This window comes from Phoca vitulina, unplaced genomic scaffold (assembly GCF_004348235.1).
Source record: "Phoca vitulina isolate PV1807 unplaced genomic scaffold, GSC_HSeal_1.0 scaffold12, whole genome shotgun sequence".
In the NCBI taxonomy this organism is placed as follows: domain Eukaryota; kingdom Metazoa; phylum Chordata; class Mammalia; order Carnivora; family Phocidae; genus Phoca; species Phoca vitulina.
Genome location: NW_022589715.1, coordinates 7,944,720 through 7,957,135, shown reverse-complemented (window position 1 = coordinate 7,957,135; position 12,416 = coordinate 7,944,720). Strand labels below are relative to the sequence as shown.

At 38.5% G+C, this 12,416-nt stretch overlaps 1 pseudogene; it reads right to left on the bottom strand.

Annotated features, from left to right (window-relative positions):
• Window positions 1-10,033, bottom strand: part of LOC116636409 — an 85,391-nt pseudogene extending 75,358 nt beyond the window's left edge.
• Between the last annotated feature and the right edge of the window lie 2,383 nt (window positions 10,034-12,416).

Sequence of the window (12,416 nt, the reverse complement as noted above, 5' to 3'; positions counted from 1 at the left end):
GGAGACCAAGCATCTTGATGGAAGTCCTCACTTTTCTTGACCCTTGGTGTGCTTGTCTGCTGAGACCAAGTGTCTTCGGAGAACCACGTTCTGTCTGCGGTAGAGTTGCTGCTCATGTTAGGCCTCACAGATAGGCACCTCACTGGGAATCTGTGGAGCTCCAGAAGTCTGCCTCTTCCTTGTTTGTCCTCCGGCAGTTCATCTCAAGACCCTGTCTGTGAAGTGAAGTAGCTGTACCATTATAAAATTTTCAGTGCCTGGTTTTCCTGAGCTTGACCTGAGCTTTGAAGCTGTAGCAGGTTCGGATGGGTTGCCTGGAAGGAACTTAACGCAGTTCTCTCTGGAGTGGTTTAGGTATGTTACCGGAGAAACTTCTCTATGGAGTGAGTGGCTAGACTAGAGGGTCATCAAAGTTCAGTTTCTAAGTCAGCAGTTCTTTACAATCATTATTTGGGTAGTTAAAAGCAGATAATACCCTTCCATCCCTTAAAGGCTTTTGTCTTAACCAGGCTTGTATCTGTCTAGTATATTTATAATTGGCCTGTAAGAGGTTTATCTCTGGAATGGGGGGCAGGGGTGCAAGGAGAGGACCATCATAACATTTGAAAAATATTTTTTTCCCTACCCTCCTTACCGCACCAATGATCTCAATCACTTGCCATTTTATACCTTTTTGAGTGCTCCTTGTTTAAATGTTATTTCCATGTAGCTGGTTAGAAATGCAGAATTTGCTTACAATAGTAAAAAACAGGTCTTGGAAATAATTTTCTATTACAAGAATAAATTGTTAAAAATTATAAGCTGCTGAACAGTACTGGATTTTGCTGTTTTGTTGAAAATGTGCTCAGAAAAGCAATGCCTTATTCATCATCTTTTCCCTCTTATGGTCTCTTGGGGTTACGGCATAGCAGATTATCAGAATTTTGATTCTGTTTTGAGCTGTGTACAAACAAACCTTCTTGTTGTTTCCTCAGGTGATTTTGGAGGGCAAATAACAATCTATGAATTGTGAGCCAAAATCCGAGGGTAAATAATTGAAAACTAACAAGAAAAGAGGGAAAGCTTTTCATTTAGCCATCTTATGAGATCTCCAGAACCAAAGCACTTATATAGCAGATTTTAATGATATTAAGCATTATATAATTAAAATGTCCAGAAACTGTTTCTGAGTTTCAGTTTAAGAGCTACAAATTCATATGCAAAGCATTTATCAAAGAACTGTTGTGTGCTAGCTCCTCCACCTATATTACTTATGGTCACTGTACCACTCAGAGGTGGGATCAAATCACCATATCTTATGGATAAAGTAACTGAGGCTTAGAGGAGTAATAAACCCAAATTTTCATAGCTGGAGGCAGGAGCTCACCCCACTCTGCCTTTACTGCAAAGCTCATGTTCTTTTCAGGACCTTAAGCAACCTGTCTTTCAGTAAGCATGATTCTCTTCACATCAAATGGATGCTGTGATTTTTCTAAGAATATTAGGGGTTTCCTGAAAAATCTCTTGAGAATATGACTGTGGGGTGGTGAAATGATGGTAAAGACAGGGGGAAGAGATTGGTTCTATTCTAAATATTCCAGATTGGGAGTGTACATGGGACAGTATAATACTTTTAGCTTTCTTTCCTGCCTCTTAAAACGCCATAGACTTTTGGGGTCAGTTTTCTTTTCTTTTTCTTTTTTAATTTTAATTCTAGTATAGTCAACAGTTTTATATTAGTTTCAGGTGTACAGTATATTGATTCAACAATTCTATATATTATTCAGTGCTCATCACGGTAAGTATAGTCTGAATATCCTTCATCTATTTCACCCATTCCCCCACCCACTGCCCCTCTGGTAGCCATCAGTTTGTTCTCTATAGTTAAGAGTCTGTTTTTTTGGTTTGTCTCTTTTTTTCTTTGTCTGTTTTGTTTCTTTAATTCCACATATAAGTGAAATCATATGGTATTTGTGTTTCTCTGACTGACTCATTTCACTTAACATTGTACCCTCTAGATCCATCCATGTTCTTGCAAGTGGCAAGGTTTCATTCTTTTTTATGGTTGTGTACTATTCCATTGTGTATATCCACCACCTCTTCTTTATCCATTTATCTATGGATGGACACTTGGGCTGCTTCCATAATTTGGCTATTGTAAATAATGCTGCAATAAGCATAGGGGTGTCTATATCTCTTTGGATTAGTGTTTTTGTATTCTTTGGGTAAATACCCAGTAGTGGAATTACTGGATCATATGGTAATTCAATTTTTAGTTTTTTGAGGAACACCCGTGCTGTTTTCCACAGTGGCTGTGCCAGTTTGCATTCTCACTGACAAGGCACAAGAAAACACCATAGATTTTTGGTTGAACAAATGAAACTACCAAAACCAAATTGGTTCAGATTATGTTGTTAAAGTCCTATTCAAACATTTTATGATGTGTTTAGCTCATTGTGGTTTATTCTGCTAAATGAGTTTCTTTCCAGTCTATTTCTTAGCTATCTGATGAGTAACAGAATTTGGTATTTTGTTTTCCAAGTGGCCTAGTGGTAGGAGTGGTCATTGTGATGGTGAAATGTGTGTGGGGGGGTGGGGTGGGTGGGGTGGGGTGTGTGTCCACATATCTCCTGAAACTTAAAGGGTTGGCACTACATATAAGTAGAGTTTATAGCCGACCTGTGTAATTTGAGAGGTATTGAAAGTATATGGAAAAGAAGCTTCTTTCTTTTAAATTTAGACTACAGTACTTGTAGAGATTTGTTATTATTAATCTTTCTCCTGTAACGGGAATTGTGGGTAGCTGTGGACCAAAAAGATTGGCACAGTGGTACACACTAAATTGAATATTGCTGAGTCAAAGGCATGGAAACACTGGGGTTAGTTCCAAGTTCTTGATAAAGTCAGGAGCCAAGAGATCTGTGACCCCTGACCAACCATTAATTTGACTTCTATCTTACAAAAGCCTTGCTATAAAACTCACAGGGATAAGAGTACAGTGAAGACAGAAAAAAGGGTTCATGGCCCTCACATCTAAGATAAGTCTTTAATACTTAGCCATTTTTTGCCTGAGCTCAGCTGTCTTTATATTCCTCTGGCCTAGTGGAAGCCAATCCTGAGTGAGTCTGGGTTGGAGACTTATTAATGCTAAGATTAAACTTTACTAAACTCACTAATGCTAAGATTAAACTGTTTTTTTTTTTTTTTTTTTTTTTTATCAGAGCCATTTCTGAAACCTAGAGACCTAATATAGTGTTTCAGAATGTTTTCAAAAGAATACCCCTTGAAAGTGCAGCAAATGTGGCCCTTAGACTACCCTTCCTGAGAGGGGTTCTCAGCATTTTTATGAGGAAGGTTTTTCTTTTCTCAAATCTTGCGTCATCTGAGTATAGGGGAAACAGATGCAGAAGATGAAGACAGAAAGTATTGTTACCTGGATTGTTACCTGGGAGTCAGGCTACATGACACCCTTGGTTGTGTCCTTCTTGCTGGGAATCCTTTCGAGCCTTAGGCATGCATGGTTTTGGAGGAGAGAAAGCATGACCTTGGAAACTGGTTTGGAAAACAGTCAGGCAAGGCTTTGAGGCCACAGCCAGATTCTAACTAATGGGTCACATACTGTTAAATTAAACCATTGATGTGAATTCATGAATTGTTGAGCAGCCATTTAATGCATAGGATATGAACATAGGGTACAGACTAGAAGTCAGTCCTTGCTGGACACTTTCCAGGCTCATAAAACCTTGAGCACTTATCTTTGAGCACTTGATTAATTTACAAAGCTCAGACTTAGAAAAAAAAAATCTTGATTTTGAGTTCTTGTAGCTCAACTTGGTAAGGTACAAATTGGAAATTTTACTTTGCTCTAATTATTTCCCTCAGCTCTGTTGATTTCGACTTTTATTGCTGAATGGCATCCTAAATGACATATTGGGCAGTATGTGAAGTTTCCCAGTCATTCTAGCTTAAAAAAAAAAAAAAAATCCATCCAGTTTAGAATTCTAATCTCCTCTGTAACCTAAATCTTGTAACTCTGGATGACCTAGAGTGAGAAGGGTTGTGTTACCCCTGGGGCTCTTCATCATTGTCCTCCTCCTCTTTCTAGTTCCTCTTACACATTAATACTGGTAAGTGGGGAAGAGAAAGGTACCAGTGTCTTTTTCTTAACTTGCCCTGTGTGGCTTCTTCATTGTTACTGCCAGTCTGGACAGTACTGCCTAGCCACTGATGGCTAGTCTGATGGGACAGGGGTCCCAAGACCGTCTCTCTGGAAGTGCACGTGTATTTGGGATGACCCTTTGTGGAAGGCATGTGTGAAGGGCATGGTATCTCCTTACCACACAGTTGTCCTTGGAGGAAATCTGGCTTTGGTTTGGACTCAACCTCTTTGAATGAACCTGGGTCTGGTACCGGCAGGACAGCTTAAGCCTAGCTTCTTTCGGTGGTGTCTGTATGACCCTAAAGGAAGACATACTTTTTGCCACTCCAAGTACAGGATGTTTAGGCCCTCCATGGGTTCCTCCTCTCTCGGTCCTGATTTCTCTTGCCACTTTTCTTCCCCCGGTTCTGAAGGCACAGTGGGGAAGATCTCAAAGTTTTTTGCATAAGCAAATGTCCTTTGGGGAATGAGATAATGGTCTCTTCTTCTCAAATTGCCCCCTTCTCTCTGAATGATTCCCTGGGAGTCCCCCTCCCTTCACTGTCTACATTCCACTTATGTTTCTGGCCCACCCTCTAGCTGATAACTCAGGACTCCCACATTTCTTTCTTCTGTCCATTTCAGTTTATAAGCTAAAAGAAGTGCTAGGGCTGGGGAGTTGGATGGGGCTGGATTGATGACTTGGGAGTATTGGGGAAAGTCTTTCTGTTTCCTCATTAGCTTTGACACAGGTTTCTGACTCTTGATGATGGCCATTCTGTTTAAAATGTGACATACTCTGGGCACCCGGGTGGCTCAGTCAGTTAAGTGTCCAACTCTTGATTTCAGCTTGGGTCATGATCTCAGGGTTGCAAGATTGAGTCCCAAGTTGGGCTCCACACTGGGTGTAGAGCCTGCTTAAGATTCTCTCCCTCGGGGCGCCTGGGTGGCTCCGTCGTTAAGCGTCTGCCTTTGGCTCAGGTCATGATCCCAGGGTCCTGGGATTGAGCCCTGCATTGGGCTCCCTGCTCAGCGGGAAGCCTGCTTCTCTCTCTCCCACTCCCCCTGCTTGTGTTCCTGCTCTCAATCTCTCTCTTTCTGTCAAATAAATAAATAAAAAAATCTTTAAAAAAAAATAAAATGTGACATACTCTATGTCTATTTATTCTTAGTTTTGGGTTTTAGGTACTAATTAAGGGCAACAGAAAATGTCCCACTCAATCTCCAGTTACCCTGTCTTTGTTCCTTGCACAATTTTGACTATCATTGGTGTTTCCAGAACCTCCCCTCAAGGTCTCCAAGTAGAGAAAAAGGACACAGTTGAAGCATGACTATTAATAAGAGGACCATATAACTTATCATCCAAAAGATAACACTTTTGAGGGTGAAAGAGATCCCCTAGGCCAAACTGGATGCCAGGACAATGTGTGTTAATAGGGCTTGCCCCCGGAAAATTAGGATTTTTGGTCATGCTAACTACTGACCCCTTGAAGGTGTTGGTTCTTTCTGCTATGTCTTTACATAGTTGTGCTGGTGTGAGGACAAGGAATAGCAGGTATGTCCTCGTCTTCAGAAGGAGTCAGGCTGAGCAGGTGTTTATGGCTGGTGAAGGGCGTGCTCTTTGGGGTGTCTTCTCCGTCTCCACGCAAGGTTAGTAATAGAGGGTAAAGTTATGAGTGTAGCATACATCACTTGTTACGTAAACTCAACTCTGCAAACACTTTTTTTTTTTTTTCCTGCAAACACTTTTGATGCACCTTCTAGGTGCCAAGCTCTTTGGATTATAAAGATGGTTTATGCATGGGCCCTGCCCTAAGGAGTTTATGATCCAGTGCTGGAGGAGAAGTGAATAAATAGCTACAGCTTAGTAGGACAGTAAGGGTCTTAAAGAAGGGAGCAGAGTTTCTGAGGTTGTTTTTGTCTCAAATCTGGTAAAAGGTAAGTTTTTTTTGGAAAGAGGGTACTTTTGTAGTTATTTTGTAATGATATAATGATTTTTTCAGATGTTGACCCAAATTATAGAACAGGAAGTTATCACATAATGGAATGACATTTCACAAACTGTGCTAATATGAAGATTTATATTTCAAATCCCTTTGTGTGTGTAAACAAGGATCAGCAATTTTGTTTGGAGCCATCTTTTTATGTCATAATAGTAAATTTGAATGATGCATAAAGATTATCCCTAGAGAGAGAAGTGAATACAAAAGTGACACAATATAACATTGTTCAGTTAACCAGCATGTGAAAAAGTCATTTTCTTTTTGTTCTCTCAAAGTATTAAAAGAATTTTCAAAAATCCTTTTTTTTTTTTTAATTTGAACTCAGTGGAAACTTACAACAATATCAGGAAAGGTGTTCTATAGTAAGTTGATATAATTTCAAAAATAAAACACATCAAAACAAAAAGTAAACAAGCAGTCACAACTCATTATACCTTCATAGATAAAGTTCATTAGAAACTTTGATTGCAAGAAAGTCAGGTTCGTTTTCTTTAGTTGGTAAATGCTCAAGAACATTTTGGGCAAGCCTGAGATAAATTTTTAAATAAATCCTTGGTTGTACAACCAGGACAAGCAGCAGTTATACCCAAACAGACTTGGAAATAAGGGGTGTTTAATTTTGATGGAAAGTAGTTGAGTGGCTGGAAACCAGTAGTAACTGTGGAGAACTAGTCAGTGAAGTCATTGTCAAATATATACAGTAAATGTATTTTGTTTTATAATGTAACCAAACAGTAATGCCTCAATGTCCAAATATTATTTTAACCTATTTATGCATATAAATTTTTTTTGCTTTCTTCTTTTATATTAGAAAATAGAGCTTCCATTTGTATAGTGTTATATATTTTTTGACCAATATTTTGTGTACATGATCCACTTATTCAAATAGGTAGTGGAGTAGAAGGAACTTGAAAATAGTTTCTAGCCTAGTTTCTTCCTATGTATAATAGTAGGCTGAGCATCCCTGCATGAGTCACTTTACCTGTCACCCACTTTTCAAGACACAAATGTGCTTGTCTTGGCTGAAAGCTCTTGGCTTTGCAAAGCATTTCACAACCATTTTTCCATTTGATTATTTTAAATATTTCAGCTATGTGAACATAATATTGTTCCTTTTTTTTCCCCAGTGGGAAACCAAAGCAGAGAGGTTAAGACGTGCCTTAAGCTACCCATTTAGAAAGGGTATGAGCAAAGACTAGAAGACTTCTGGTTCCCATGCATTGGCCTATTCTCCACCATGCACTTCTGCCCAACTCTTGGAAGCCAGGGAAGAAGAGTTATTGAAGAAATCCCTATAATGAACAATAGTATTCTATATCCATATACAATAAATAGCTTTTGCATTGGTTTTATATACACTAGGGCATCTAATCTTTCCAATAATCCCATAGGCAGGGATGCTGTATGTTATACAGATAAGGAAATTAAGCTCAGATAACTGAAGTGACTTGTCCAAATTGGCACAGAGAGTGAGTGATGAAAAGAGAACTTGAATTCTGTTTCCATATCCTGGACTATTACAAGTTGCTGTCCATTACAAATCAGCTGCCTCTGATTCAGTCTTGGTTCTCAGCTTCCTCTTCTAAGAAATGGGCTGCTTGCTGTTGCTAACCTTAGCAGTCATGTGCAGAAAGACACAATTCACAATTCTGATTCTTACTATTTTTACCGAGTCCAACACTTCACCATTTTTTTCATTAAATTTAATTCCCGTTCCTGCAGAATTTTGGATTAGAAAATTCTTTTAAGAAATTTAGATGATAGAATACCTTTAGATGATTGTCAGTGAATCTGACTCTATCCAGGAAGCCCAGGCAAAGCAGCCCTAAAGAATTAGCTCCTTATCCGCTAACATACTTCCACTGACATTAGCTCAAATTGTTACTTGTCAGAGGTGTTTATAGTATGCAGTAGGATTTTTACTTTTTCTTTCTCCTTATGTTTTCAATGGCATAAGAAAAATCCCTTGAGTAGAGTTTATAAGGTGTCAGATTTCACAGTGTGTTCCAGGGATAAAATACACAGAGTCTCCAGGGCGCCTGGGTGGATCAGTTGGTTAAGACTTCGCCTTTTGCCTTTGGCTCAAGGTCCTGGGATCGAGCCCTGTGTCAGTCTCCCTGCTAAGCGGGGAGCCTGCTTCTCCCTCTACCTCTGCCCCTCCCCTTGCTTGTGCTTGCTCCCTCTCTCTCTCTCTGTCTCTCAAATAAATAAAATTTAAAAAATCTTTAAAAAAAATGCAAAGTCTCCTCCCAATGCCAGGCATTGTGCTAAGAATTTGGGAGGAAATAAAGAGTAAGACAAGAGAGACATTGAACATGACTCCATTCCGGTGCAGGTACTAGAGTGGAGCTGCTTATGAAAAGCCAGGACAGGAGAAGGTGGAGGTGATATGTGAACAGGACTTGGAAGTTAAGTAGAAACTGGATAAGCAGACAAAAAGGAGAACATCAGGGTAAAGACAACTCTAAACTTAAATATTTTCTGAAAAAAACAAAAAACAAAAAACATCAGTATAGCCATGGAATAATAATTGTGTATTTGAAATTCAAAAATAGTAATCATGAAGGAATCTTTGTACTACAGTTTTCATGTATATTTGGTTTACGTTATTTTGATTGCAAAAGTTAAATGCTTGTGGTATAAACATTCTTAGATTTGAGAAGAATATGAAGAGACAAACCCTTCCCCATTCTCCACACACACACACACACACACACACACACACACACACACACACTCTACTTCTTCCCATGAACTACTATGTATCCTTCTGAACTTTTCTTTAATGTACATGCAAATATATGGCTATCCTCTTACCTTAATTATCTTTAAAAATATTCATAAAAATTAGTTGTCATATTAAAAAAATTCTGATGGGGTCTTCCAAATATGTACTAGCAGTAAATACAAAGAATGACATGAGGGATCACTTAGTTCAACCTTGTCACTTTGCCATGGCAGACACTGACATCCTGAGGGATTAAATATTGGGGCAGGTCATCCATGCAGTTGATGACACACTCTGTGTCTCTTGCCATCCAGGCCCGTGATTTGGTAATTTTCTTCACTTAATGGACTCAGGTTTTCTCAATCAACTATTGAATCAAAAAACAAAACAAAGCAGTCTGTAAGTCTTTAAAGGTATCATTAAGATTTTTCAAACATGCAGATAATGAAAGCAATGTACTGGTGGTCTTAAATTTATGCCTATTCCCTAAATTCTGTTTTATTTTTCAAAACTATATCTTTTCTTTTTGGAACTGGTGTAAGTCTCTCTGAAATGTAATGGTTTCTATAAATATTCCTATTTTTAGCTGTATTAAAATAATGAAATCACTCACCAAATTGGTGACAGAGATTGTTCCCATTAGAAATGGGGGGGGGGGTAGCAAGTGTGTTATTGAGTAATTAAGGAATTGATGACTCTGTAAAACTGATCATTGTAATCCCTGGAATGAATATTTCTAAGTAATTTTCCTCAGATTTACCCATCATTAGAATAATATGCCCAAGAAACAATTTAGGCTGTTCTGCATTAATTCTGTTTCCAATTTGAATAACAAGTAATTCTTAAAATGATCTCCTCAGGTGAGGAGAAGTTTGTAGTTGCAAGAACATCATTAGCAATTTTTTCCCTTTAGGAAAAATAAGATTTGCTTATATTGAAGTTAACTATAATTTCTTAAACATCTGTCCTGCTTCAGAAGCAAACAGCAAAACTAAATTTCTTATTTTTATGTAGCTTAAAAAAAAAACCATGGAGCATAGAGCAATAGATTTTTTTTTTAACTGAAAGGAAAATAATTTACATGAGCATGAAATACCAAGGTGGGTTGTGGAGGATTGGTAGGATGGCCTTACCTTGAGCATTAATATCTTTCTCTGGCTTAGCCTCATCTGTGAGATACGACATTTTACACTGAGGTCATCATAAACTCATTCCAATTCTCAACTAAAAAGAAGAAACTCATTCTCATGGTGGTGATCATGACCTTCACAGCAAGTGGAACCTAATCTGTGCTGTTTATTCTCCTCAAAAAAAGCAATGTGTTTATTGATTGGAAGAGAAATCCATAATCTGAGGAAGCTATAGATCCCAGTGAGCCCCCAAAATTAAACAATGAAAGCTCTTTAAAGAACCAAGGTGCTACCAGATGACAAATTATTATATCTTTCAAGTACTTTACCCCTCTAGTGGAGTATTTCTGCATAGACTATACCATGGAAACCAGTGTGCTACAAAAAAGCTTCTGCTTCTAAACTTTGTTTAGAGTTCATATTTTTGAACTATCAATGAAGAATTCCGATCTGCTTTAAATGTGGTACAGCAATACCTATATGTCCAAAAAGAAAGGGTTTCATATTGATTTTCTTGTAAAATTTGAATTTTACATATTGAGGTTTTTTTTTTCTGTCTCTGAGCTCTTTGATCTTGTCTGAATGTTTTCCCTGAAATGTATAAAATTTATGAATTTGGATTGTCTTCTGTATTAAAATGCCATTTGTGCAAGTTCACTTTAAAAAAATACCTACCAGACTGGAAAATGTTTATCATTCCAGCAAGTGTCGAAAAGGATGTGTTTGGTGGCGATGAGCCTGAGGAAGTACAGCATTTTTGCCGGTGTTAGTCTCATGCTTCATTTTTATTACAATGACTTGCCTGTAGCATGGTTTCATTTCAGCTAATCCTATTTCTCTTAGGATCTGCACCTATGCTAATTGTCATGGCTAATTACTCTTACAGCAAAATTAGGCAAACCAACAAAAGAAATGCCCTCTCGAAGAAATGCTTTTTGACAATGTATTTTACTATACAGTAATGTGGTTGACAAGTAAAACAATCTGACAAACACTGAGTGTTTAGTCTAGAAGTGTCATGTATCTTGACATTAACCTGTATATCAAATATTTTCTATGTTGGACAAGATAGGCTTTTATTCTTTAGCATTTAATGTTGTTAGATAATACCCATATCTGATGAGTTAACAGAGTAACTCCCACTTTAATAAGAGTCTGATTAAATAATAAAATTTAACAAGTAAGTGGCCATCCTCTTTAGATAGAGACCATTCTGCGCTGGGCAAGGACTTCTCTCCTTTACCCTCTATGATAAGGAGAGAAAGATCCCTAATAATAAATTACATGTAGGCATGCTACTTCTCTCCTTTACCCTCTATGATAAGGAGAGAAAAATCTCTAAGAATAATAAATTACATGTAGGCATGCTAGAGTCACTGGCATGACAGCCTCACAAACTGGATTAAGCTGGTGTTGTCCTTGATCCTGAGTCCCCGTGTATGCATGAAAACTTCAGTTGTCTAAGATACTGGGAGTGAAAATGAAGAGGAAATCTCCCAAACCTGTGGCCCCGCCAAGCCAGGGCATGGAACTTGGAAGCACACGAGAGCAGAGGCCTGACTTGCTCCTTGTCCCTGGGTTGCTCTTGTGGTTGCCAACTCCATGACCTTCGGTTCCTCTACGGACTACCAGTTCTGTGCCGGGCATTGTCAATATATCATCTCTTTTAATCCTTAATGAGTCTGTTTTGAAAAAGAGGAAACTTGAGTTTCAGGAAGATTAAGTGACTCTCTTAAGGCCACAAAGCTAGTAAAGGAGCAGAAAACCAAAGTTGTCTCTGTCTCTGTAATTTATCATCTCATCAGCCAGTGGGTATCAGGCCTATTCAGTTGGAGGAGGGGAAATGGGACATAAGCAAGAAACTGTTTCCATAACGAGGGCTTAAAAACCTCTTACTGTGTTTCCTGAGGTGTTTTTCTTCCAGAACAAATCTGTTAAATAATTCTACTTAAACAGCAGTGACACATCTGACTCACTTTAATGAAAGAAACATAATAAAAAGCGAATTTTCGGGCGCCTGGGTGGCTCAGTCGTTAAGCGTCTGCCTTCGGCTCAGGTCATGATCCCAGGGTCCTGGGATCGAGTCCCACATCGGGCTCCCTGCTCTGCGGGAAGCCTGCTTCTCCCTCTCCCACTCCCTCTGCTTGTGTTCCCTCTCTCGCTGTGTCTCTCTCTGTCAAATAAATAAATAAAATCTTTAAAAAAAAAAAAAAACAAATTTTCTTCTTTTAGACTCAGGTATTTCAATAGCTGGGTTTTCCAAAAGCGATTGCTACGTGAGTCTAAAAAAAGAATGAATCATGTCAACAGTGCATTTTCTGAAAAAGGTCATTATAAATGGTGTACAAAAATCACATGCAGTATGTCTCTAGTGAACTTTTTGTGTTCAGCCCGAAAAGGCTTCTTGCAAAGACAAGCAATATCTGAAGTGATATTCC